Below are 10,149 nucleotides of genomic sequence, written 5' to 3' on the forward strand. Positions count from 1 at the left end.
AGCAAGTTGGGTGAACCACAACCCTTGTATCTATCTAGGAGGTACGGAGGGGATCCTAACCTCCCACTATCTCGCTGGAGGCAATTTTACAATATCAGAAGGAACAAGGAAGGGGATCCTCACCTTCCACTGTCTCTCTGGGGTCGCACTTTCGAGAAAGATGACTCGAGATATAACAATCTTTCAAATTCATATAATAATTAACAGCCATGATTCATTATCAAGATAGCCATCCGGCCCATTACATAAACAAGACTTCCGCCATTATCAACATTCACTTTAACTCTTTCTACATCAACAAGATACTTCCTTCATCTCCAAGTTACCGCCCCTTCTTAACTTCATCTCATAACTTAACATACAACTAAGGTCTAGGGGCTAAAAGAGTAAAAATAGAGGTTTAGAAGTCTCAAATTATAATTTAAAATCATAAAATCCTTTTTTATTTAAAGCAGGGGCTTCGCGTATGCAAGGATGGTCTTGTGTATGCGGGGGTGTGTTTTTCATTGCTTGCGTATGCATGCACTTGCTCGCGTAAGCGAGGCACCAAACCCGAAAGGAATGGCCGCGTCGCGAGCAAGTGTTTGCGTACAACCCCTTAAAAACCCAGTTCTCGTGTACGCATACCCTGCTCGTGTATGCGAGACCCCAAATCCAAAAGGAATGGCCACGTCGATTGCAGGTGGTCACATATGAGAATTCTACAGGATGGAAAATTGGCTAAGTGCTGCAGAATTTCAGTTTTGCACACTAAAATTCCGACACGCATAACTTATTCGTTTTAAAATATTTTTCCTCCATTCTTTGAACGGTATAAACATCTCGGACCCAATTTTTATTCAAGACAAGTTAAACAAAAATTGGGGGCTGAAAGCCAAGTTATGGCTCGCCGAAGTTCAGTAAAAATCAATTTTTCATAAAATTTCACAAGAAGTCTAAACCTCAATTTTCACAACATATCAATTCAACCCTTTTTAAAACTTACCAAATGTGTCTCCAACCAAGTTCAACCCTTCATCAACACCCCTCAACTTTATCATACATACCAACGTACATTTATAATTCCATTCTAACACAATAACCCATACCAAAACAACATTATATAAAATCATCAACCACATGCATATACACTTCATCATTCTCCAAAAAATTTGCATTATTTCACCAAGAACACCCTTAATTCACTAAGCTTCATAAATACTAAGCAACCCCAAATCATCAACAACATCAATATTCCAATAACATTATCATTACCATTTACCAATTTCAAGCAACAACATAAATAATTCAATCTTATCCTACGATCAACTAACCTAAGTTTTCACGACATATTAAATTTTAGTTACGAGAAACTGAAACCGTACCTTGGCCGATTCCTCGTTAATCCCAGAACACGTCAAGCATTCACCGTACCACAAACTCCACAACTTCGGCTCCCCACCAACGAAACCCAGCCTCCAAAGCTTGATCTCAAGCTTCCAAGTTCTCAAATTGACTCCATTCAACAACCAATTTCAATCTAACATCATAATTATTACTATAATAAATATAGAGATCACTAATTCAATATTACACAAGGGTTTTGAGGGTGCTTACCTAACCCACAGCTCCAATGAGCTAGACCCGATAATATCCACAAGCTAATTCAAACCTAAAGACCGAAATCATACAAAATTTAACATAATCACACATTGAATTTTGAAATTTTGGTAGGAGAGAACTAAAACTGAAAAGTGAATTACTTACCAAATTAGTTCTCAAGTTCTGTAGAACTTGTTGCATGGCCGCAAACGGTGCGGCGATCGGAGCTCGTAGCAAGAAGTTATGACAACGTGAATGGAGGACAAGGGTTTGAGCTCCATCCCCAAGCTCTTCCCCCTTTTGTTGTGTAACACCCTAATATTCAAATCCTTATGCTCGAGTCATAATTCAATGATAATAAGGTGGTACGACTCTCAAGGTGGATTTTTAATACATAATATAAGTAAAATTGAAAGGAGTATTAATCGAGAAGCCTGAAAAGAGTAAAAATAAAATCGCGAGGTCGTAGCACTCACATATCGACAACTAAAAGATAAAGCACGAAGTCGAAAGCGATATATAGAAAAAGGCATTAAGGAGAATAAGAGAAGGACAATATATAGATATATAACATAAGTAAATAGCCACTAGTCGTGACCCGCGATGTCTAGGTCGGCTAGGGTACAGTATGAAAGTAGTTGACAACGGCATATCCTAATCTCTCCCAAAAGAAACATAAAAACCTCTATAGGCAAGTTCAAAAGAGTTCAATACATAATAAAGACTTTTTAAAATAAGGATGGAGAGATTCTAAGCAAAATATAAAGTAGAGAATATAAAGATCTTCACAGTCTCTCAGATGAACCACAGCTCACTACTGAGCACCTGGATCTGTATCTGAAAAATAAGAGATATATACGGAATGAGAAACCCCGACCCATGGGTTTTCAGTACGGTAAAAGTGCCAAATAAATACAATGCATTGTAATAAAAACTCACTAAGCCTCCTAAACTTCCTTTTTCCAAATATTCATCCTATGTTCTCACTAATTCGTAAATAGGCAACTGTCATAAGGGAATGATAAATCTAATACATCTTCCTCTTGCTTCCCAACGTTCTAACTCTCCAACGAATCAGAATTAGAATCATAAATAAAACCATCACCAGTTATTCTGTCTCAGTAATTCTATATCAATACTTCATATCCTCACCTGGAGCAAGTGAAATCACTTCACTGCGTTTACCCAGGGAGCTCAAATTACCTCATTCAATAATTGTCATTTTAAATTAATCATATCATTACTCCATCTCAACAAGAACAGCCTTTAGCATCAAACAACATCAGCATGAGGGACCTCTCAGTTGTACAAACACAAACAATACAGCCAAGTAATACACAATAAGGTACAAGTAGAACAAGTAGCACATAATCAAGTAACATAGCATATATGATATAGCCATCCAAAATAAATAGGCAAACCCAAACAATTCAAACATATGCAAATGATGTATGCCTGCCCTATGGCTGATGATATCATCTGTCAGTTATATAGCCAACTCGACACGTCCTGGTAGCTAACCATGGATAGAAACACCCATCGCAGAGCAAGTAGGTTTGAGCTACAACCCCTTTGCTACTACCCGCTCAACCCAGAGCCAGTAGAATAACCATTACTGCGGCTACTACACAAGAGGGTGTTTAAAAACTCAACCAGGAGCGAGTGGAATCACCACTACTGCCGCTACTACCTAAGCGTCACAATCTCTGACCTGGTGCAAGTGGGATGAACCACAACCCTTGCTACTACCCAGGATCTCAAAACATACATTCATTCAGTTTAAAATCGATCATCATTGTTATCAAATCTCAAATATTAACCTGGAGCAAGTGGGACAAGCCACCACCCTTGCTACTACCCAGATATCACAAATACACATTTATTCATAATCACCCTTCGTAATTACCAATTCTCAGACAATGACCTGGAGCAAGCGGAACGAACCACGACCCTTGCTACTACCCAGGCACAGTCATACATTCATTCAAAACTCCATAATTAAACTCATTTATCATAATTCTCCTTCCCCATCTCAAACCGGAAGCAAGTGAACAACGCCACTACCTACTACCCGGGGTCACACGTCACATTCAACATTTTCCATCATTAATCATTTACCACATTCATTAATTAATTATATATGCACCTTCGGCATACTCACCACATGTTCAAGCCTCCTCAATCAATCATAATCATTTAATCATTAATCATATACACATACATACTCAGCCATAACTGAATGCTTATCACAGCCATCCGGCTCATAACATACACAGCACCTTCACCATCATCCTTAGGAACTCATACAATCATCATTACTCATCATTCATCATTGATTCTCAGTTTACTTCATCCACAAGTTACCACATGTCCTAGTTTCTTCTCATTATTAGGCATACTATAAAGATTTAGGACTTAAAAGATGAAAATGGAAGCTTAGAAGTCTAAATTTTGACTTTAAAAACTCACAAATCAATTTTTGCTGAAAACAAGATCACACGTGCGCCTCACCCATGCACACGCATTGGAGGCAGAGAGGTGGAGTGACACATGCGCGTCAGCCACGCGTATGCGTGGGTACGTTTTGTGCTCCTCGCACAAAACCAGCACAGTACCAGCGCAACTCTCTGGATTTTCTACTGGGCACTTGCATCAATACAGCGACGCATACGCGTCGGCTAGGCGCACGCGTGAGAGAGTAAAAATCATGAGTGACGCGTGCACGTCGGCCATGCGTGCGCGTCGGAGTACATTTTCTTAAAAAATTTACTAAGTTTGAAAAAGCTACAGAATTTCATTTTTAAGCCTCAAACTTTCGCTACACATAAATTATTCTACAAAATTCCTTTTTCAACCATTTCTGAACTGTTGGAAAGATCGTTGAATGAACTTTCATACAAATCCGGTTTAGAAGAATTCCTATATCTGATGACCGAGTTACGGACCGCCAAAGTTGGTCAAAAATCAGTTTTTATCCAAAAATAGAAATCACCAATTATTCCAATGTTCACAAGCCAAATTCATTTCCAGTCATCCAAATGACTACAACCCAACCACATTCACATAATTACACTCAACTAAAACCAAACCTACCTCATCTACACAATTTCACCCAAAACTATCAAATTCCATACCTCAATTCCTCAAACCTTATTATTCAATAATCAAACCAATTATTCACACATTCAATATCTAAAATCCATCCAATCTCTTATATCATCACACAATACACACATCAACTTACCTTACTTACCTCTTTCTGGCCTCCGGCCCAAGATTCATAGCCTCAGGCCCAAATTCACAATTTAAATGCATATTCTACAAACCAATATTCATTATCCACTTCATCAAATTCTTAATACACCAAACATACAAATTCACACAATTCTCAACCCAATCATTATTAATTCACATTACATATCAACTATACATATTAGTACCAACCATTTACACAATCCAAACTTAATCCTAGGGGCATCTAGCCTAAGAATTCTCATCACACCACACGGTTCTTAAATGAAACTTAAACCGTACCTCTTGTAGCCAAAATAATTGAGCTTCTTCTTGGAAGTCTCCACCAACCCTTAGCTCCAAGCCTCCCCAAGGCCCCACAAGCAATATCAATCTTCCAATTGTGTACCAAAATCACCCAATACTCTAACATAATCAATTTTCACACTTATAATCAACCTAGGATTCATGAAATTGATAAATCACAAGAATTAGAGGGTTTCTTACCTTAACCCATGAAATTGGTTGATGGAACTCACCAATGGCTCATACTAGAGCACTCCTAAATAACCAAAATCATAAAATCACTCAACACCCATAGCCAATCACGTTTTCAAAGGAAAAAAAATCAAAACTGGGCAGAGAAGAACGAAATAATCACCATAAAACTTAAATAGAATTGTAGAGGATGAGAAGAGTGACGCGTGGTCGCAAACGGCTCATCAATCGGAGTTCCGGAGAGAAAGTAATGGTGATTTCAAGTTTAGAAAGCTAGGTTTTCTTTTTCTCTTCTCTCTATCCGCCCCACACCCTTTCTTTAGGGTAAATGAGCTGAAATGCTGATAACTAATGTGTATATATGTTGGATGTTGGGCCCGATTCACTTGGTTTAGTCCGTTGGCCCAATTTTGGGCCAAAACCTTTAAGATTAGAGTTTTAAATCGTATTTTAAATATTTCTATCTTCCCAAATTATAAATTCTTATTTCTTAAAATTATTCACTTCTAATTAATTTTCTCAGCCACAGTACCAGACAGATCACAGCCGGTACTGTTGGTCAAATTTTTAATGCGCATTTTTATTCAGAAAACTATGTTTTTCGACTCAGAAAAATTCACTGAGTCCAAATATCATATTTAAATTATCAAATTCTAATTGCTAAATTTTCAAATCATATTCGCTCCTATTTAATTTATTATTTAATTAATTACGGTTTGACCAGGTTTTACATGCTTAGTTTCAGCCTGTTTGCAAAAGGAAGGAGGGAGAATGAGCTGAAGCTCATTAAGTTAAGTGGGTTGGTTGGGCTCACAGGTTTGGTTTGGGTCCGGTTCATTCGGTTCAGTCTGTTTGGCCTAATCTTGGACTGAATTCTTTAAAATTAATGTCAAAATTCTTATTTTAATTAGCTCTATCTCATTAAACTATAAAATTCTATTTTCTAATTATCTTGATTATTAATTCATTTATTCGCTAATTAATTGGAATTTATACTTACTGGATAAACACAATGGGTTCATTTATGGGTTACAAATAGTTATATAAGTTTAAACTGTATAATTGGAGAATAATAGGAGGACAACATTATAGAAAAAAAAAATAAAGCATTAACTAGTATTATAATTATTTATTTTTAAAAGAGCTAATTAAATTAATTTAGCATTAATTAAAATTTTCTTTTCCTGTTATAAGGTATATCAATCCAACTATATTACTATTGTATGAATGCATAATTTTTTAATTAATTATGTACGTTAGTATTAAGAAACATTAGTATGAATGAAAATTATCATTTAAAAATAAATTATCGTATATTATTATTTATTATACACCATTAACTAATAAATTAATTATGAGTCAAAGAAAGTAGAAAATTAAATATTATATTTTGAAGAAGTAAAAACAATTAAAATACAATTTAAACGCTAATTTTAAATATTGTGGCCCAAAATTAGGCCAACTGGCTAAATTGGTTAAACCAGAGGGCCCAAGGCCCAACTTATATAAGTCCTAACTATGAGCATTAAGCTCATTTACATCAAAAGAAAGAGTGAGGGCTCGTGGAAGAGAAGAAGAGAAAGAGAGTTTTGTGTATTATTCATCACCACTGTAAATTGCCCATAACTTTCAATCTGGAGCTCTGATTGACGAGTCGTTTGCGACCATACGGTCCTCTTGTCGAGCTCTTCGATTCTATCCAAATAAGATGGCAAGGAATTCTGAATTTTATGCCTAGTTCTCACCTCCCTTCAATTCTGGGATTTTGGTTTTGAATATTGAGAGATTTTATAATTTTGATGATTTAGGGGTACTCTAGTGCAAGATATAGTCGAGTATTATTCAATTACTCAGTGGGTAACGGTAAGGAAATCTTATCCCTTGTGAATTCTTTAATTCTATGAAGTTAGGTATTGAATTTGGCAGTTGTATATGTAATTGTGTGAAATTAGGTTAAATATATGTGAAATTAATGTCAAATTGGTGAATTAGAAAAAAGTTATAGTGATTGAAGCTTATTGAGTTAATTTGGAACCTTTAGCAGCTTGTCAAGTGGACTTTGGAGGCTTGGAGAATTGTGGAAACCAGGTTTCATGGTGCTTTGTGGCTTGGGAGCTAATCGACCAAAGTATGATTTTTGTTTCCTGTATTTAATTTGTAATATTGCGTGAAAACTTAGGCTAGTTGCCATAAGATAGGCTTGAATGTTTTGAAATGTTGGTTTTGGTGGATTAAATTTTTACAAATGTGATGTTGATATTGATTGGTGAAGTTGGTGGTTTTATGTGTGAAAATGGATTGAATGGATTGACGAAAATGTGTTAGAATAATTGAGAATTGGATAATGAAAATGTCATAGTGTGAAAGAATGTTTGGTGTTGAACTAGTTAGGGTTTGGTTGGTTTGATTGGTTAGATATGATATGTACATGTGATGTGAATTATTGATGTTAAATGTTAGAATTGGTGGAAATTTTGAGTGAAACTCGTTGAATAAATTGATGAATTTAGGTGTCGTTGTGTTTGTGGAGTGATGGAGAAGTGTGTGTTAATGTTTATGAGTAATTGGTATTGTTTTGGTTGTGATTTGATTGGTTTTGTATTGAAAATTTTGAAAACTAGAGAAGTTGGTATAATTTGGTAAAAACAAAATTTTAACCAATTTTGGTAGGACATAACCTGGCCCTCGAGATTTGGAATTGAGTAAACTTGGTTTTAGGTTGAAGATGGTTATGAGAGCTTTAAAACAGTATAAAGATAAAGGAAATTGAAGTTTTGTAGAGAAAGTTATGAACGTCAGAAGATAGGTATAAAGATGAAGGAAATCGCACAGAACAGGACGTGTGATGAGACTCGTACCTATGCATGAGGGGTGTCGCTACAAAAAAAGGGACATAAAATGGCATTAATATTACGGCGGTTTCATAAAAATGTCATAATATCCGAGTATTATGATGTTTTTTTATTGTTGCCATAATTGAATTGCATTTAATGGTGGTTTTTGTTGATTCTGGTGGTTTTAAAACGCCATTATCATTGCTATAAAAAAAAGCCTAACCGTAATCCAATTCTCATTTTCCATTGAAACGCAAAGGTTGAATCGCTGCCACAGTGATCTTCGCTGACCAATCTCCTCCGGTGATGACCTCCTCTGACCGATCTCCTCCTCCGACGACCTCCTCCAACAACGACCTCATTCGGTAATGTCTTCTTCAGTGGCTATCTTCTCTGGTGACCTCTCCCCCAACGACAATCTCCTCCTGCGATGGTTTCCTCTGGCGACATCTCCTACTCGGATGATCTCCTCCGGTGGCATTCTCCTACACTGACAATCTCGTCCATCGAGCTACTGTGCTGTGAGATTCTCCTCCCACAAGCTGGCGAGGTAGGTTCTTCTCCCTCTTTTCCTTTGTTCTCTTGAAAATAGTTTACTCTACATCCTTCGATCTCTAGAATTATTGATAAAAAATTTCAGAATACATGATAGATTTTGGGAAATGGCAACTACAACTACTAAAACTGCAGGAACTGGGTTTCTGAGGAAGGGATCGTTGAAAATAGATTATTGATACCTTAGAGGGTTATACTTTATATTAATTTCTTCATCATCAAAAGTTTGGATAATGATTCTTTAGATGCTAAGGAGTCAATGATAATTGTTAATGAATTTTACCGTTTATCGTTCTATTTTAAATTCATAAGTTTATAAAAACACAGATTTTCTGAAATTTGAACTAAAACACAAATTTTGAATTTCTATTTTTATTTGTTTTGATTTTTTAATATTATATTTGAATCCAAATAAGGATATTTCTTTAATAACATATTTATTTTTTGCTGGTCCAATTTTGCTGCCATTATTTGCAAAATTGAAAACTTAAATTTTCTTTTTCTATTTTGCGGTCATTGATTGAAAAATTGAGTACCTACAAAATTGAGAAATACTACATAAAATGATAAATATTTTTATTTTAGTATAAAATAGTAAATATGAATTTTTTATATATTTTAAAAAAAGTCTTGACATTTCTAGAAATTATTTTTCATATGGAGAGTTTGTTGGTGTTTTAGCTGAATATTGGACAGTGGGGTGTTTTGCTGGTGTGTGGAGGTCACGGTCAACACGCAGGAGGTGTGGTACCACTGCTCGTCAGAAGCGTGTCAGCACCCCAGCAACACGCTGGGGGCGTGGTGATGTGGTGCGCATGCAGCTCCCTGGCAACACGCAACGGGCGTGTTGGAGCAGGCTTTGCAGATTCCCAATGTGCTGCAGCAACACGCGGTAGGTGTGTTGGAGACTGTCTGCATGCATGGAAGAGCTCCTCCACCCTGGTAAACAGCAAACGTTGCTCATGGCTCTATAAAAAGAGAGCCTCCCCACTCCCTCGGTATATGCATTAGAGTGTGTTAGTGAGAGAAGGGTTGCTATTAGTTTTTGTTAGAGAAAAAAAAGGGGTCTTCAAGGAAAGAAAGAAGGGTGGGAAAAAATATAGGAAAAAAATATTAGTTTGTATTTATTTTTAAAAATGGTCCGTAATTATACGACTCCAGAGAAACATATTATAAATTATTTGGATCATTCAATTTATGTAAGTTGGTCAATTATATTTTATTTATGTATTTAAATTTTTTTAATTTTTGTTATTTAACATGTTAGAATATAATATTTTTGTTATTTTTTGATTAATTTTCTGTTATAAAAATATTATAATGGAATATATATTTTATAATTTTTGTTATGAATATACTAATGAATAAATAAATATTTGAAGTTTTTGAAAATAAATATGCATGTGGAACATGTATGTTCAAAATTTTAATAAATAAATATTTTGACGTT

The sequence above is a fragment of the Arachis ipaensis genome, chromosome B09 (genome assembly GCF_000816755.2).
Source record: "Arachis ipaensis cultivar K30076 chromosome B09, Araip1.1, whole genome shotgun sequence".
Classification (NCBI taxonomy): Eukaryota; Viridiplantae; Streptophyta; class Magnoliopsida; order Fabales; family Fabaceae; genus Arachis; species Arachis ipaensis.